Source organism: Gorilla gorilla, chromosome 18 (genome assembly GCF_029281585.2).
Source record: "Gorilla gorilla gorilla isolate KB3781 chromosome 18, NHGRI_mGorGor1-v2.1_pri, whole genome shotgun sequence".
Lineage (NCBI taxonomy): Eukaryota > Metazoa > Chordata > Mammalia > Primates > Hominidae > Gorilla > Gorilla gorilla.
The window spans coordinates 89,179,404-89,198,464 of NC_073242.2; the positions used below are offsets into that span (position 1 = coordinate 89,179,404).

The 19,061-nt window shown below is 41.4% G+C and overlaps 1 long non-coding RNA gene across 1 annotated transcript in view; it reads right to left on the minus strand.

Moving 5' to 3' along the window:
* LOC129527439 (uncharacterized) overlaps window positions 1-15,784 on the minus strand; it is a 118,840-nt gene extending 103,056 nt beyond the window's left edge. Inside the window, exon 1 of the long non-coding RNA XR_008672414.2 lies at window positions 15,706-15,784. This is a non-coding gene — a long non-coding RNA (uncharacterized lncRNA). The remainder of the gene's footprint in view (window positions 1-15,705) is intronic.
* Between the last annotated feature and the right edge of the window lie 3,277 nt (window positions 15,785-19,061).

The following is a 19,061-nucleotide window of genomic DNA, read 5'->3' on the forward strand; positions in this document are numbered from 1 at the left end:
AATTCCCAATTATAACTCTTAATTGATCAGAAATTTCACAGTGTAAGTGGCATCTAAATGGAATAGCTCGTCTGCTTGCTCTCATAGTCCGCTACCCTTCCATGGACCATATCACGTTATATTGTATTTTCCTTTTTCTTGATCAAACTTTGTTAGTGTACTGGAGGCAATGTGAAAGCAAGTACAATATCTACAATATCTACCATGGCACTAGACATTGCTTTCTTTACACCTCAGAAAAAAAAATCAATAATATTGTTAGCTGCCCTAAAGAATGAGTGAGCAAAGAAAAGATACAGTGAGTTTGAAAATTTTATCTCAGTTTTCTCTTCTTAAATACTTGGATAAGCTCACTGGTTTGTTGGGAATGGCGTCAGCTAGTTGTCTGTCTCCAAGTCTTTTGTTTCATTCTCTTCCTCCTCCTTGGGAATACAACTGTGATATTATTCAGGGATGAAATGTGCTTATTCTCCCAGTCTGGTCAAGAGATTGTGTTCTGGCTAATGTAATGTTAGCAGAAATGTTGCATGGGATTTCTGTGCAGGTTAAAGTTTAAAGGTACTGTCTCACATAGAGGACCCCTCTTTGCCCCTCTGCTTTTTCTCCACTTCTGTTCTGTGCAGAAGGAAGTTGGCATTAATGACTGGAATTTCAGCATCCATCTTGAACCATGTAGTGGTCTTGAAAATAGATGAGGCACTGGATGGCAGAACAGAAAGATGGCACAGCTTGAGTCCCGGGTATCACTATGAAGTCAACAAGTCAGCTCTGGACTATGTTCAAACTTACTTTATATGTGTGAAAATAGACTTTAAATCTCTTTCAGCTCATGTTATTTTGCAATGTTCAATTATGCAATGGAAAACTGAACTTAAACTACTGGTGTGAAATTTTACTGAAATCCATATGAAAAGTACTAGTGTGACTTTATATAGAGAGAAGAAAAGAGAGAAAGAAAAAGGAAGACAAAGAGACAAAGTCACTATTCTTTCTTTTGTTATTCTCCAGGAAACAATCAACTAACTTAACGAAGAAGTAAAAGAAATCTTATATAACAAAGTGTGTAGAACGTGAACCTAATCTTTGAGAAAATTCAAGTTGTTGCTTATTCTAAACTTACCAAGATGTTAAGAGAAGCTAAACAAGTTTTCTTCTGCCTAAAAAGATAACAGAGTAGTGTGATCTTTGTAGAGTTATAGCCTACAAGTAACTTAGCGTCATGATATGTAGACCAGGCTTCTTTGAGTGCAGTCATCATAAGCCCAGTGGATGAAGATGGATAAAATCTGAAGGACTGATGCATAAACTATCTAAGTTTCCTGCACCTAGATGTTTAAGGAAGTTTCCAAACAAAGTCTTCTCTGTCTCTGTATATTAAACAGTTAATCAATGAACGCTAAGAGATAGCCCAAAGTTTATTTAGAAGGGCAGCTGTTTTCCCTCATCCAATGGAACTAGGTAGCAAGACACCTGCTTTTTACTTTCTGTCGTCTTTATACTCACCAGAAAAATCATGGGCTAATATCAGAATCCCTGCTGTTTGCAAGTTTTAGAGGTCCCAGGTGAGTGTGAACTCAGTCTAAGCTTCCACCTTCAAGGTTTGTTCCCTTAGTGGAGTGAAAAGAACAATGTTTATCCCTTGAACACTTATAGTAAGACAATCAAAAGGAACTATTGGAAATGTTCCTTTTATTGGAAATGTTTAATAATGGAGGCTTATCATTTTTTGATTGCTATAGTACTAGCTAATAGATTATTGTTCTGAATACACATAATGCATATTTTTGTTAATTCCTTGAAATGCTTATTGATAAATATTTGATTGTTTGTATTAACATCTTGTCCTTGAATTCAAAGGCACTATTTTCATCACATCCTCTTCTTCTTCTTCAATGTTAAAATATAAAAAAAAAACCTAGAAAATATCACTAGACTGCCCCCAGTGTTCCTCCAGAGCAGAATGTGTGCCTTAATGAAATTTACATTTCAAGCAACAAACACAGTGTCCAAATCACTGTGGTACTCAAAAATATGCTGACATGATTGTGGAGTACTTAAAACATTTTTGTATAAATTTGTTACAACATATTAAACTCTAAATTGATATCTTGTTTCTGATGGTTCAGGCTTTTCCAAAGAAATCCACATAGATTTTCCTTCACCTCTCAAATTGTCATCCTTAGTCAGTATTGATTAAGTATCTTTCTGAGCTCTGTTACTTTGTACACACTGTGCAAAGCAAGTTCAATCAGCATAGTTTCTTCTCTTAAAGAGCCTTACGCCTAAGAGACACCCAGTTCTGAAGGGATCCGAGGCTGCACATGAGTGTTCCATTTTTCATCCCAGCGAAAGGGTATTTGTGAAACTGAAGAAGGAGGATGGCACAGAATTGAATAGGAGAAGGTGGGGTCAGCGTTTATCTGGCTTTAGGTCTCTATGCAATTCAAAAATGGGAAAAGACTGCAAAAGTAAATGTTTATGTAAAGTGTTAGAGAACATAGTATTGTTTTCTTTGAAAAAAAAGTTTAGCTCTGTCTAACTTGGAGGTTTACTATAATTGCTTTGGAAATGGCTGAGCACACAGAGAACATTAGCTGAAGATGCAGTATCACTTTGTCTCTTCGTGGCCTAGTTTATTATTACAATTACAACTAGTTAAGGTCTTATACTTAGGAATCTCTTCCCCTATATCAACTTCAGTTAAAACGTGTGGATAAGAGTAAAAAGCTGTGGATAGAAGAGATAAATTCAAATACTTTTATAGCACTTCTTTCATGAAATTGAACTCTGTAAAAATCTAAACATTTTAAAGATAATAGTGGTGATAATAAGGATGTTAATAATGATGGTGATAATACTGTTTTCAGTCCGTATTTTGGGCATGTACTATTTTAAGCACTTTGTAACAATAATCTTATGTAATCCCACAATAATTCTACAAAATATTTCCAAGTCTCCAAGTTAGCCTGACTAGCCATTTTTCTTGAGACATATATTTTTTCTTCACTGTTAACCCTCAATTAGGCAAAAAGGGTTTTGTGATGGTGTCAGATATAATGATGTCTTGAATTTCCCTTTTCTGTTTGCAGACAATTTATATGACCCTCTCAAAAGTTTGTTGTGTTGTTTGCTGATGATTTGATCCCAGAGGAAAGAATAAAATAACAAAAATTTGTCATACATTTTATAGAATTGCTTCTCATGGTAGTGAACCATGAAAATTCAATACCAATATTTGAAGTTTTCACAAGCCTACTTAAAGAAAAAAATGACTAAAATACAGAAATAGTAATTAAGTTTTAAAATATTTGTTTTAACAATTATTTCATTGTTTTTCTTACAGTAAATTAACCTCTTGTGTCTCCTCTTGTAGGTTATTGAAACCTTGGGATTATTATCATTTCTCATCTTTACATAGTTTGCTTAGTACTCAATACATATATGAAATTGTAGTATTCTTTTTTTTTTAACCCACTAATATAATAGCATAGTTTCTACTTGAAAACAATCTTCCTCTAGGGAACAAATTGACGGAAAATAATGAAACTACATAAATTAGAATAAAAAAACAGTTAAATTACAAAATGCCAGGCTGTTATGGCCAGTAGAGTATGAAAATATTTACTGGTGAAAAATAAATATCATAAGTGCATTACAGTGATATATGTACGCTATTCAAAGAATTTGTTCAAAAATATATGCTAGCCTTTAAAAAATGAATATTATGCTAAGTTCTAGAATAAAAATAGCACCATTTGTTGAGTGATGAATATGAGATACACTAGCAGTGCTTTACATACATTATTTAACCCTTGTATAAACCAAATTGTTCTAAATATGTTTTTGCTTATATTAACTTTGCTAAATTCTTTGATGTTAATTGTATTCTTCTAAACTATCCCTTTATGAAACTGCTATAAATTTCTGAGTATAACATGCTCCTTTGGCCTTTCTAAAGACAAATCAAAATGACTGGATGGTGACCAAAGTGAACAGATAGGATATTTATTTTTGTGTTATGTAATGTATGAACACTTCACTCTTTATACCAAAGAATGTGTCATTTGAAATAGAATGTACATTGTTGTTTCTCTCAGATACAGCTTACTTAAGATTCTAAATTCCTAATGTTAATGTTTATGCAATTAAAATTTTTTTATATGAATTTGAAATGGTGCACCAAAGCAGAAATTTATATTATAGGGTTCAAACCTATGATGTTGCTTTCCACCTAACAGATAGCCAACAATTAAAACAAAGCCACTAGTGGAATTTCAAAAATATATAACAATGTATACAAGAAGTAATTATATTGAACTTGTTGTCCAAAATAAAGTAAATTTTAAGATGGGTAATACTTTTTAAAATTTATGCAAATACATTTCTTATTACATGGCTATTTGGGCCCTATTGGTTTTACCATAGGTTGATTACAAAATTGGTTATTTTTTTTCCTTTTCCTATATTCAGACCCCATGGAGTGCAATTTTGAATCTCCTCCCGTCAAGAGGTAGCACGTTATTTCACCATCCCTTGTATTTACACTGTCTTTGTGATTTATTCTGGCCAACAGAATGTGTCAGATGCAATGCTGTGGTTTGTGCTTTCTTAGAGTGTGTTGGAACTCTGCCATTGCCATGTAAATAAGCTGAAGCTTGTCTGTGGGAAGACGGGACATAAGTAGCCCAGTCACCTCATTGTCCAAGCTGACTGCCATCCCATCTCCAGGCACACAAGTGAAGCCATACTAGAGCAGTCAGTTCCTGCCAGTGTTGAAGCAACACTGAGCCAGACCAAATCAACCCTGAGGACCTGTGGACTCAGGGGCAATAATGAATACTTATTTTTAAAAGCTACAGATTTTGGGGGTGACTTTTTTTACAGCAAGAGCTCAGTGATATAGAATTTATATAAGAAAATGTCTTAACTCATTTAGAGGATAGCAAAAACTGACTTACAAAGAAGCACTATAGCAATCAAAAAATGCTGTCTCCATTATTAAGCCTGTCTTGTGCATTTCCAACAGTTGCTTTTGATTGCCTTACTATAAGTGTTCAAGAAATAAATATTGCTTGTCTCACTCCATTAAGGGAACAAACCATTGAAGGTGGAAGCTCAGACTGAGTTCACACTCACCTGGGACCTGTGAAACTTGCTAAGAATGACAGGGATTCTGACATCAGCTCATGATTTTGCTGGTGAGTATAAAGACGACAGAAAGTAGAAAAACAGGTGTCTTACTTGTTCCATTGGATGAGGGAAAACAGCTACCTTTCTAAACTTTGGGCTATCTCTTCGTGTTTATTGATTAACTGGTTAACATACAGAGAAAGAGAAGACTTTGTCTGAAAACTGCCTTAAACATCTAGGTGTTGCAGTGAATTCAACAGGAGGCTGTCACAGGACAATGGGGCTTCTGCTTGGAGGAAAAAAAGATCAAGGTGCAGGAATATCATTTATCAATATATAAGTGTGAAGGCAAAGATGGGAAGTTTCAAGGGAAGGTATTTATCATGAGATATTGTTCTATTAAGCTGGCTTTATTTTGGTTATGTCAAGTGATTGATGTGCAGTAGATGTAATCATTTTGTCGAAAAGATGTTAGCCCGGCAATGTGTCAACTGTTCAGTGTACCATATTAAACAGTGGCATTCTGATTGACTTCCAAGCCAGAGACTTTCAACCTTCTGTTAATAAGAAATAGGCAATCCAAAAGCAAAAACCAAGGCAAAAGGAGTGACAAAAGTACACAATAGATCTTTAAACTGTCAAAGAAAAGAACCCAATTACATTAAATACATCTTATTGTTAAAAGGTAAAAAAAGCAAAAACCACACATACTAAGCAATAAATGAAAAATAATAAATTCATTGTTTTGTTACTTTAGGCTATAATTGCCTTCTATTGTTATCTCCCTAAAGGAAGATAACTAATCTTGAAATCGTTGATTTTAAAATGTAAATTTCTTTGAGTAAATTGAATAGTAGAGTCCATATTTTTAAAAAAGCTATTCTGATCTTGGACCTTATTATAACTGAATTTCCTTAATTTGCTGGCATTTAGAGGAAAAAAACAATTTTTTATTTTGACGTGCATGAGTCTTGAGGAAGAAGGCATTTGTTTTTTGTGTGTTTGTTTGGGGTTTTGAATTTTTTTTCCCTCTTGGAAATGCAGGCTATGACTTGGCTGAATAATGGAAAATATGGAAGGTCATGAGACTCATTTCAGGGTATATATTCATATAAAAGCAGAATGTAGGCATGGAAAGATCCGTAACTGATCAAAAAAATACTTTACACTAGACGTAATTATCTCTGTGACTTTGACTCAGTCTTATAGCATCCTTTGGCCTTTATTCTCTCTGTGGTGAGCATAGGGCCTGGTCTAAGATAAAAAGCAAGTGAGAGACTTCCCTTGAACACAAAATTTAAGGGACACCAAATATCCAGCATTCAAAACAAATAACATTTTAATGCAATACGTTCTTTTCTTTTTTTAAATTATACTTTAAGTTCTAGGGTACATGTGCACAACGTGCAGGTTTGTTACATAGGTATACACGTGCCATGGTGGTTTGCTGCACCCATCAACTCATCATTTACATTAGGTATTTCTCCTAATGCTATCCCTCCCCCAGCCTCCCACCCCCGACAGGCCCCGGTGTGTGATGTTTCCCATCCTGTGTCCATGTGTTCTCATTGTTCAACTCCCACTTATGAGAGAGAACGTGTGGTGTTTGGTTTTCTGTCCTTGTGATAGTTTGCTGAGAATGATGGTTTCCAGCTTCATCCATGTCCCTGCAAAGGACATGAACTCATCATTTTTTATGGCTGCATAGCATTCCATGGTATATATGTGCCACATTTTCTTAATCCAGTCTATCATTGATGGACATTTGGGTTGGTTCCAAGTCTTTGCTATTGTAATTATTGCTGCAATAAACATACTTGTGCATGTGTCTTTATAGTAGCATCATTTATAATCCTTTGGGTATATACCCAGTCATGGGATCACTGGGTCAAATGGTATTTGTAGTTCTAGATCCTTGAGGAATCGCCACACTGTCTTCACAATGGGTGAACTAGTTTACAGTCCCACCAACAGTGTAAAAGTGTTCCTATTTCTCCACATCCTCTACAGCACCTGTTGTTTCCTGACTTTTTAATGATCGCCATTCTAACTGGTGTGAGATGGTATCTCCTTGTGGTTTTGATTTGCATTTCTCTGATGACCAGTGATGATGAGCATTTTTTCATATGTCTGTTGGCTGCATAAATGTCTGCTTTTGAGAAGTGTCTGTTCATATCCTTTGCCCACTTTTTGATGTATGTTTTTTTCTTATAAGTTTGTTTAAGTTCTTTGTAGATTCTGAATATTAGCCCTTTGTCAGATGGGTAGACTGCAAAAATTTTCTCCCATTCTGTAGGTTGCCTGTTCACTCTGATAATAGTTTCTTTTGCTGTGCAGAAGCTCTTTAGTTTAATTAGATCCCATTTGTCAATTTTGGCTTTTGTTGCCATTGCTTTTGGTATTTTAGTTATGAAGTCTTTGCCCGTGCCTATGTCCTGAATGGTAATGCCTAGGTTTTCTTCTAGGGGTTTTATGGTGTTAGGTCTTATATTTAAGTCTTTAATCTATCTTGAGTTAATTTTTATATATGGTTTAAGGAAGGGACCCAGTTTCGGCTTTCTACATATGGCTAGCCAGTTTTCCCAGCACCAATGTCCATCAATGATAGACTGGATTAAGAAAATGTGGTACATATACACTGTTTATTAAATAGGGAATCCTCTCCCCATTTCTTGTTTTTGTTAGGTTTGTCTAATGGATCAAAGTCCATGATTAACACAGTATCAAAATTGGTTTGTTTGTTTGTTTGTTTCAGACAGGGTTTCACTCTGTCACCCAGGCTGGAGTGCAATGGCACAATGTCGGCTGACTGCAACCTCTGCTTCCCAAGCGCTAGTGATCCTCCCACCTCAGCCTGTCAGGTGTCTAGAAGTACAGGTGTGCACCACCATGCCTGGCTTATTTTTTAAATTTTTTGTAGAGATGGCATCTCACTAGGTTACCCAGGCTGGTCTTAATCTCCTGAGCTCAAGCAATCCTCATACCTCAGGGTCCCAAAGTGCTGGGATTACAGGTGTGAGCCACTGTGCCCAGCTATCAAAAATTTTAAGACAGAATCAGTATTATTGAATTTTCCTTTTGCTTCAGGAAATGTCTACACCAAATTTTGTGGATAACTTTGTAGCTCAACGTATTTTCACCAAAAAAACACAGTCCTTGAAATGAGCACTCAGATCAAGAAACAGAGCATAACCAATATGTCCAGAACCTCTTATGTGTTTTTTCAGTCACTCCTACTCTTTCCTCAAGAGTTACCAAAATCTTGCCTTTTAACATTATCGGTTTCACCTATTTTTGCAATTTAAATAATTAAAATCATATATAATGTTCTGTTTTGTCTGGCTTTTGTTCAATATTATGTTTCTGAGATTCAGCCATATTTGTGTGCATTTATAGAAGGCATAGTCTCCTTGCTGTATAATGTTCCATTGTGTGCATATATCAGACTTTATTCACTTTATGACTGCTGGACATTTGAGTAGCAAAAAAAACAAAAACCAAACAAAATCAAAACGATGTTTATGAGCATTGTTTTCCTTTGTCTCCTTTTTTCTAACAGCACCTCAGTTGTCATTTGGGAATCTTCCACTCCTACATTCTATATTGTGCTAGTGAGACTCCTATAATAATTCCCTTCCTCCATCTCCCAACTATGGTGAGTTCAAGACCTAAACTAAAACAATTCCTACAATTAATTCTTAACATAATGACACACAGCAGATGTCCCAATGCTATAAAGAGATTGTGCATTAGTACTTGTTACAGATATATTTCAACGTGTGATTAGTTTTCTCTTCCCAGGTATCTAGGTGTTGTATTAGTCCATTTTCACACTGTTATAAACAACTACCTGAGACTGGGTAATTTACAAATAAAAAAGGTTTGATTGACTCACAGTTCCACAGGCTTAACAGGAAGCATGGTTGGAAGGCCTCAGGAAACTTAGTCATGGCAGAAAAGGAAGACGAAGCAAGCACTTCTTTACCATGATGGAGTAGGAGAGAGTGAGTTCACTAAGGAGGAAGTGCCGCACACTTTGAAACAACCAGATCTTATGAGAACTCACTCACTATCAAGAGACCAACAATGGGGAAGTTGACCCCCATGATTCAATGATTTCTCACCAGCCCCCTCCCCTGACACGTGGGGATTATAATTTGAGATGAGATTTGAGTGGGGATGCAGAGCCAAACCATTTCAAGTGTTCAGCTTTACATTTGATTCTGTGAGTTACCTAGTGACCTTTCAATCAATTGCTTGAAAAGATTAAGCTAGCCAAATTATGTTTTTGTTTCTTGCATCAAAAAGAACCTTGACAAAGAGAGAGAAGTTAAAGCAATTCACATGGGAGGAAAGAGACAGTAACCTGAATAATCATACAAAGTAGAAAATGTAAACCTATGTTACTTTGTATATTAGTTCATTTCCACTCTGCTGATAAAGACATACCTGTCAGGCCTCTGAGCCCAAGCCAAGCTATCGCATCCCCTATGACTTGCACCTATACACCCAGACGGCCTGAAGTAACTGAAGAATCACAAAAGAAGTGAATATGCCCTGCCCCACCTTAACTGATGACATTCCATCACAAAAGAAGTGTAAATGGCCAGTCCTTGCCTTAAGTGATGACATTACCTTGTGAAAATCCTTTTCCTAGCTCATCCTGGCTCAAAAATCACCCCCATTGAGCACCTTGCGACCCCCACTCCTGCCCGCCAGAGAACAAACCCCCTTTGACTGTAATTTTCCTTTACCTACCCAAATCCAATAAAACGGCCCCACCCCTATCTCCCTTTGCTGACTCTCTTTTCGGACTCAGTCCGCCTGCACCCAGGTGAAATAAACAGCCATGTTGCTCACACAAAGCCTGTTTGGGGGTCTCTTCACACGGACGCGCATGAAATTTGGTGCCGTGACTCAGATCGGGGGACCTCCCTTGGGAGATCAATCCCCCGTCCTCCTGCTCTTTGCTCTGTGAGAAAGATCCACCTATGACCTCAGGTCCTCAGACCAACCAGCCCAAGAAACATCTCACCAATTTCAAGTCCAGTAAGCGGCCTCTTTTTACTCTCTTCTCCAACCTCCCTCACTATCCCTCAACCTCTTTCTGCTTTCAATCTTGGCGCCACACTTCAATCTCTCCCTTCTCTTAATTTCAATTCCTTTCATTTTCTGGTAGAGACAAAGGAGACACATTTTATCCGTGGACCCAAAACTCCGGCGCCGGTCACGGACTGGGAAGGCAGCCTTCCCTTGGTGTTTAATCATTGCAGGGACACCTCTCTGATTATACAGCCACGTTTCAAGGGTTTCAGACCACGCAGGGACGCCTGCCTTAGTCCTTCACCCTTAGCAGCAAGTCCTGCTTTTCTGGGGAAGGGGCAAGTACCCCAACCCCTTCTTTCCTTGTCTCTACCCCTTCTCTGCTTTTCCGGGGACAGGGCAAGTACCCCAAGCCCTTCTCTCCTTGTCTCTACCCCTTCTCTGCTTTTCTGGGGACAGGGCAAGTACCCCAACCCCTTCTCTCCTTGTCTCTACCCCTTCTCTGCTTTTCCAGGGACGGGACAAGTACCCCAACCCCTTCTCTCCTTGTCTCTACCCCTTCTCTGCTTTTCCGGGGGCGGGGCAAGTACCCCAATCCCTTCTCTCCTTGTCTCTATCCCTTCTCTGCTTTTCTGGGAGAGGGGCAAGTACCCTTCAACCCCTTCTCCTTCACCCTTAGAGGCAAGTCCCGCTTTTCTGGGAAAGGGGCAAGTACCCCTCAACCCCTTCTCCTTCACTCTTAGCAGCAAGTCCCACTTTTCTAGAGGGGCAAGTACCCCAACCTCGTATCTCTGCACCCCAATCCCTTATTTCTGAGCCCCGACCTCTTATTTCTGCACCGCATCCCTTATTTCCATGCCCCAACTTCTTATCTCTGTGCCCCAACCCCTTTTCCCACTTTTCTGGAAGGTAAGAACCCCCAAACCCCTTCCCTCCGTTTCTCTACTCTCTTTTCTCTAGGCTTGCTTCCTTCACTATGGGAACCTTCCACCCTCCATTCCTCCTTCTACTCCCTTGGTCTGTGTTCTCAAAAACTTAAAACCTCTTCAACTCACACCTGACCTAAAACCTAAATGCCTTATTTTCTTCTGCAATGCCGCTTGACCCCAATACAAACTCGACAGTAGTTCCAAATAGCCAGAAAATGGCACTTTGAATTTTTCCATCCTGCAAGATCTAAATAATTCTTGTCATAAAATAGGCAAACGGTCTTAGGTGCCTGACGTCCAGGCATTCTTTTACACATCAGTCCCTTCCTAGTCTCTGTGCCCAGTGCAACTCATCCCAAATCCTCCTCCTTTCCCTCCCGCCTGTCCCCTCAGTACCAACCCCAAGTGTCCCTGAGTCTTTCTAATCTTCCTTTTCTACAGACCCATCTGACCTCTCCCCTCCTCCCCAGGCTGCTCCTCGCCAGGCCGAGCTAGGTCCCAATTCTTCCTCAGCCTCTGCTCCTCCACCCTATAATCTTTTTATCACCTCCCCTCCTCACACCTGGTCCGGCTTACAGTTTCGTTCCATGACTAGCCCTCCCCCTCCTGCCCAGCAATTTACTCTTAAAAAGGTGGCTGGAGCTAAAGGCATAGTCAAGGTTAATGCTCCTTTTTCTTTATCCCAAATCAGAAGCATTTAGGCTCTTTTTCATCAAATATAAAAATCCAGCCCAGTTCATGACTTGTTTGGCAGCAACCCTGAGACACTTTACAGCCCTAGACCCTAAAAGGTCAAAAGGCAGTCTTATTCTCAGAATACATTTTATTACCCAATCTGCTCCCGACATTAAATAAAACTCCAAAAATTAAATTCCAGCCCTCAAACCCCACAACAGGATTTAATTAACCTCACCTTTAAGGTGTACAATAACAGAAAAAAGTTGCAATTCCTTGCCTCCACTGTGAGAGAAACCCCAGCCACATCTCCAGCACACAAGAACTTCCAAACTCCTGAACCGCAGCGGCCAGGCATTCCTCCAGAACCTCCTCCCATAGGAGCTTGCTACACGTGCCAGAAATCTGGCCACTGGGCCAAGGAATGCCCGCAGCCTGGGATTCCTCCTGAGCCGCGTCCCATCTGTGTGGGACCCCACTGAAAATCGGACTGTTCAACTCACCTGGCAGCCACTCCCAGAGCCCCTGGAACTCTGGCCCAAGGCTCTCTGAATCCTTCCCAGATCTTCTCGGCTTAACGGCTGAAGACTGACACTGCCCGATTGCCTCGGAAGCCCCCAGACCATCACGGACGCCGAGCTTCGGGTAACTCTCACAGTGGAAGGTAAGCCTGTCCCCTTCTTAATCAATACGGAGGCTACCCACTCCACATTACCTTCTTTTCAAGGGCCTGTTTCCCTTGCCTCCATAACTGTTGTGGGTATTTATGGCCAGGCTTCTAAACCTCTTAAAACTCCCCAACTCTGGTGCTAACTTAGACAATACTCTTTTAAGCACTCCTTTTTAGTTATCCCCACCTGCCCAGTTCCCTTATTAGGCTGAGACACTTTAACTAAATTATCTGCTTCCCTGACTATTCCTGGACTACAGCTGTATCTCATTGCTGCCCTTCTTCCCAATCCAAAGCCTCCTTTGCGTCCTCCTCTTGTATCCCCCGACCTTAACCCACAAGTATAAGATACCTCTACTCCCTCCTTGGCGACCGATCATGCACCCCTTACCATCTCATTAAAACCTAATCACCCTTACCCCACTCAATACCAATATCCCATCCTGCAGCATGCTTTAAAAAGATTAAAGCGTGTTATCACTCGCCTGCAACAGCATGGCCTTTTAAAACCTATAAACTCTCCTTACAATTCCCCCATTTTACCTGTCCTAAAACCAGACAAGCCTTACAATTTAGTTCAGGATCTGCGCCTTATCAACCAAATTGTTTTGCCTATCCACCCCATGGTGCCAAACCCATATACTCTCCTATCCTCAATACCTGCCTCTACAACCCATTATTCTGTTCTAGATCTCAAACATGCTTTCTTTACTATTCCTTTGCACCCTTAATCCCAGCCTCTCTTCGCTTTCACTTGGACTGACCCTGACACCCATCAAGCTCAGCAAATTACCTAGGCTGTACTGCCGCAAAGCTTCACAGACAGCCCCCATTACTTCAATCAAGCCCCAAATTTCTTCCTCATCTGTTACCTATCTTGGCATAATTCTCATAAAAACACACGTGCTCACCCTGCCAATCGTGTCTGACTGATCTCTCAAACCCAAGCACCTTCTACAAAACAACAACTCCTTTCCTTCCTAGGCATGGTTAGCATGGTCAGAATTCTTACACAAGAGCCAGGACAATACCCTGTAGCCTTTCTGTCCAAACAACTTGACCTTACTGTTTTAGCCTAGCCCTCATGTCTGCGTGCAGCGGCTGCCGCTGCTTTAATACTTTGAGAGGCCCTCAAAATCACAAACTGTGCTCAACTCACTCTCTACAGTTCTCATAACTTCCAAAATCTATTTTCTTCCTCATACCTGGTGCATATACTTTCTGCTTCCCGGCTCCTTCAGCTATACTCACTCTTTGTTGAGTCTCCCACAATTACCCTTGTTCCCGGCCCAGACTTCAATCCGACCTCCCACATTATTCCCGATACCACACCTAACCCCCATGACTGTATCTCTCTGATCCACCAGACATTCACCCCATTTCCCCAAATTTCCTTCTTTCCTGTTCCTCACCCTGATCACGCTTGATTTATTGATGGCAGTTCCACCAGGCGTAATCGCCACACACCAGCAAAGGCAGGTTATGCTATAGTACAAGCCACTAGCCCGCCTCTTAGAACCTCTCATTTCCTTTCCATCGTGGAAATCTATCCTCAAGGAAATAACTTCTCCGTGTTCCATTATGCTATTCTACTACTCCTCAGGGATTATTCAGGCCCCTCCCTTCCCTACACATCAAGCTCGAGGATTTGCCCCACCCAGGACTGGCAAATTAGCTTTACTCCACATGCCCTGAGTCAGATAACTAAAATACCTCTTAGTCTAGGTAGACACTTTCACTGGATAGGTACAGGCCTTTCCTACAGGGTCTGAGAGGGCCACCGCAGTCATTTCTTCCGTTCTGTTAGACATAATTCCTCAGTTTAGCCTTCCCACCTCAATACAGTCTGATAACAGATGAGCCTTTATTAGTCAAATCAGCCAAGCAGTTTTTCAGGCTCTTAGTATTCAGTGAAACCTTTATATCCCTTATGGTCCTCCATCTTCAAGAAAAGTAGAATGGACTAAAGGTCTTTTAAAAACACACCTCACCAAGCTCAGCCGCCAACTTAAAAAGGACTGGACAATACTTTTACCACTTTCCCTTCTCAGAATTCAGGCCTGTCCTCGGAATGCTACAGGGTACAGCCCACTTAAGCTCCTGTATAGACGCTCCTTTTTATTAGGCCCCAGTCTCATTCCAGACACCAGACCAACTTAGACTGTGCCCCAAAAACACTTGTCTTCCCTACTATCTTCTGTCTAGTCATACTCCTATTCACTGTTCTCAACTACTCATACATGCCCTGCTCTTGTTTACACTGCCGGTTTACACTGTTTTTCCAAGCCATCACAGCTGATATCTCCTGGTGCTATCCCCAAACTGCCACTGTTAACTCTTGAAGTAAATAAATAATCTTTGCTGGCAGGACTATGCTGAATCTCCTTAGGCACTCTCTAATCAGATATCCTGAGTCGTCCCAATTCTTAGACCTTTTATACCTGTTTTTCTCCTTCTGTTATTCCATTTAGTTTCTCAATTCATCCAAAACCATATCCAGGCCATCACCAATCATTCTATACGACAAATGTTTCTTCTAACATCCCCACAGTATCACCCCTTACCACAAGACCTCCCTTCAGCTTAATCTCTCCCACTCTAGGTTCCCACGCCGCCCCTAATCCCGCTTGAAGCAGCCCTGAGAAACATCGCCCATTCTCTCTCCATATCACCCCTCAAAAATTTTTGCTGCCCCAACACTTCAACACTATTTTGTTTTATTTTTCTTATTAATATAAGAAGGCAGGAATGTCAGGCCTCTGAGCCCAAGCCAAGCCATTGCATCCCCTGTGACTTGCACCTATATGCCCAGATGGCCTGAAGTAACTGAAGAATCACAAAAGAAGTGAATATGCCCTGCCCCACCTTAACTGATGACATTCCACCACAAAAGAAGTGAAAATGGCCAGTCCTTGCCTTAAGTGATGACATTACCTTGTGAAAGTCCTTTTCCTAGCTCATCCTGGCTCAAAAAGCACCCCCACTGGGCACCTTGCGACCCCCACTCCTGCCCGCCAGAGAACAAACCCCCTTTGACTGTAATTTTCCTTTACCTACCCAAATCCTATAAAACGGCCCCACCCCTATCTCCCTTTGCTGACTCTCTTTTCGGACTCAGCCCGCCTGCACCCAGGTGAAATAAACAGCCATGTTGCTCACACAAAGCCTGTTTGGGGGTCTCTTCACACGGACGCGCATGAAAATACCTGAGACTGAGACTAAGCAATTTACAAAAGAAAGAGGTTTAATTGGACTTACAGTTCCATGTGGCTGAGGAGGCCTCACAATCATGGTGGAAGGCAAGGAAGAGCAAGTCACATCCTATGCAAATGGCGGCAGGCAAAGAGAGAGCTTGTGCAGGGGAACTCCTCTTTATAAAACCATCAGATCTCGTGAGACTTATTCACTATAGTGAGGACAGCAGAGAAAACACATGCACGCCCCCATGATTCAATTACCTCCCATTGGGTCCCTCCCACAACACAAGAGGGGAATTCAAGAATGAGATTAGGGTGGAGACACAGCCAAACCATAACATTCTTCTCCTGGACCCTCCCAAATCTCATGGTCTCACATTTCAAAACCAATCTTGCCTTCCCAACAGTCCCCCAAAAGCCTTAACTTATTTCAGCATTAACTCAAAAGTATACAGTCCAAAGTCTCATCTGAGAGAAGGCAAGTCCCTTCTGCCTATGAGCCTGTAAAATCAAAAGCAAGTTAGTTACTTCCTAGACACTACAGGCATTGGGTAAATATAGTCATTCCAAACAGGAGAAATTGGCCAAAACAAAGGAGCTATAGGCCTTATGCAAGTCCGAAATCCAGTGAGGCAGTCAATCTTAAAGCTCCAAAATTATCTCCTTTGACTCCACGTCTCATATTCAGTTCAAACTGATGCAAGAGGTGGGTTCCCACAGTCTTGGGCAGCTCCACCCCTGTGGCTTTGCAGGGTACAGCCTCCCTCCTGGCTGCCTTCGTGGGCTCATGTTGAGTGTCTAAGGCTTTTCCAGGAGCACGGTGCAAGCTGTCAGTAGATCTACCATTCTGGGATCTGGAGGACAGTGGTTTTCATGCGCGTCCGTGTGAAGAGACCACCAAACAGGCTTTGTGTGAGCAACATGGCTGTTTATTTCACCTGGGTGCAGGCGGGCTGAGTCCGAAAAGAGAGTCAGCAAAGGGAGATAGGGGTGGGGCTGTTTTACAGGATTTGGGAAGGTAATGGAAAATTACAATCAAAGGGGGTTTGTTCTCTGGTGGGCAGGGGCAGGGATCACAAGGTGCTCAGTGGGGGAGCTTCTGAGCCAGGAGAAGGAAATTCACCGGGTTAATCACTCAGTTAAGGTGGGGCAGGAACAAATCACAATGGCGGAATGTCATCAGTTAAGGCAGGGCAGGGCCTTTTCACTTCTTTTGTGATTCTTCAGTTACTTCCGGCCATCTGGGCGTATACGTGCAAGTCACAGGGGATGCGATGGCTTGGCTTGGGCTCAGAGGCCTGACAGTGGTCTTCTCACAGCTTCGCTAGGTGGTGCCCCAGTAGGGACTCTGTGTGGGAGCACCACCCCACATTTCTCTCCTGCACTGCCCTAGCAGGGGTTCTCCATGAGGACCCTGTCCCTAGAGCAAATTTCCTGCCTGAGCATCTAGGCATTTCCATACATCTCCTGAAATTTAGGTGGAGGTTCCCACATCTCAGTTCTTGACTTCTGTGCACTCTGAGGCTCAACACCATGTGAAAGCTACCAATGCTTGGGGCTTCCATCCTCTGAAGCCATGTCCTGAGCTGTACCTCAGCCCCTTTTAGTCAAGGCTGGAGAGGCTGGGATGCAGAACACCAAGTCCCAGCACGGGGACCTTGGACTGGGCCCACGAAACCATTTTTCTTCCTAGGCCTCTGGGCGTGTGATGGGAGGGGCTGCTGTGAAGACCTCTGACCTGCCGTGAAGACATTTTCCCCATTGTCTTGGGGATTAACATTGGGCTCCTCGTTACTTATGCAAATTTCTGCAGCCAGCTTGAATTTCTCTTCAGAAAATGGGATTTTCTTTTCTATTATACTGTGAGGCTGCAAATTTTCCAAACTTCTGTGCTCTGTGTTCCTTTTAAAACTGAATGCCGTCGGGGCGCGGTGGCTTATGGTGGCTCACGCCTGTAATCCCAGCACTTTGGGAGGCCGAGGCGGGCAGATCACGAGGTGAGGAGATCGAGATCATCCTGGCTAACACGGTGAAACCTCGTCTCTATTAAAATACAAAAAAAATTAACCAGGCATGGTGGCGGGTGCCTGTAGTCCCAGCTACTTGGGAGGCAGAGGCAGGAGAATGGCATAAAACCGGGAGGCGGAGCTTGCAGTGAGCCGAGATTGTGCCACTGCACTCCAGCCTTGGCAACAGAGTGAGACTCCGTCTCAAATAAATACATAAATAAATAAATAAATAAAATGCCTTTAACAGCACCCAAGTCACCTCTTGAATGTTTTGCTGCTTAGAAATTTCTTCTGCCAGATACCCTAAATCATCTCTCTGAAGTTCAAAGTTCCACAAATCTCTAGGGCAGGGGCAAAATGCCTCCAGTCTCTTTGCTAAAACATAACAAGAGTCACCTTTGCTCCAGTTCCCAATAAGTTCCTCATCTCTCTCTCAGACCACCTTAGCCTGAAATTCTTTGTCCATATCATTTTCAGCATTTTGCTCAAAACCATTCAACAAGTCTCTAGGGAGTTCCAAACTTTCCCAAATTTTCCTATCTTCCTCTGAGCCCTCCAAACTGTTCCAACCTCTGCCTGTTACCCAGTTCCAAAGTCACTTTCAGATTTTTGGGTATCATTTCAGCAGTGCCCCACTCCACTAGTATCAATTTACTGTATTAGTTTGTTTTTATGCTGCTGATAAAGACATACTCGAGACTGGGCAATTTACAAAAGAAAAAGTTTTAATTGGACTCACAGTTCCACATGCTTGGGGAGGCCTCACAATCACAGTCGAAGGCAAGGAGGAGCAAGTCACATCCTACATGGATGTCAGCAGGCAAAGAGAGAGAGCTTGTGCTGGCAAACTCCTGTTTATAAAAGCATCAAATCTGGTGAGGCTTACTAACTATCATGATAACAGCATGGAAAAAACTTGCCCTGGGTCACTCCCACAGCAGGTGGGAGTTCAAAATGAGATTAGGGTGAGGACATGGCCAAACCACATCACCTTGTATATAGAAAGTTTTTAAAATTCCCTTAGAATGTGCCACATTATGAATTAAAAGTATTTTAAAAATCCAACAAACATTTATGATTTAAACGGAATTTTAATCATCATGGCTGACATCTTGTCTTTGGAGGCTTTGGAAAATGATGACCATGACTTTTTCAAAAGTCTACCCAGATGTTTTATAATATGTATTTCAACCTTACACAAACAATGCAATATGTAGTGTCCTGCCACTGGCCTCTCCTTAGGGACTACAGTATCTGGTAATAGAGCTAGGCTTTAGTGTGGTTTTCCCAGAAACCTGTCTAAAACATGATTGGGCATGACTTTAGGGGAGCACAAAGCATGAAATGTTTGTTGGTAGCAGCATGGAAAACAATCTATGTCATATTTAGTTTTCTGTTCCTGAAGATT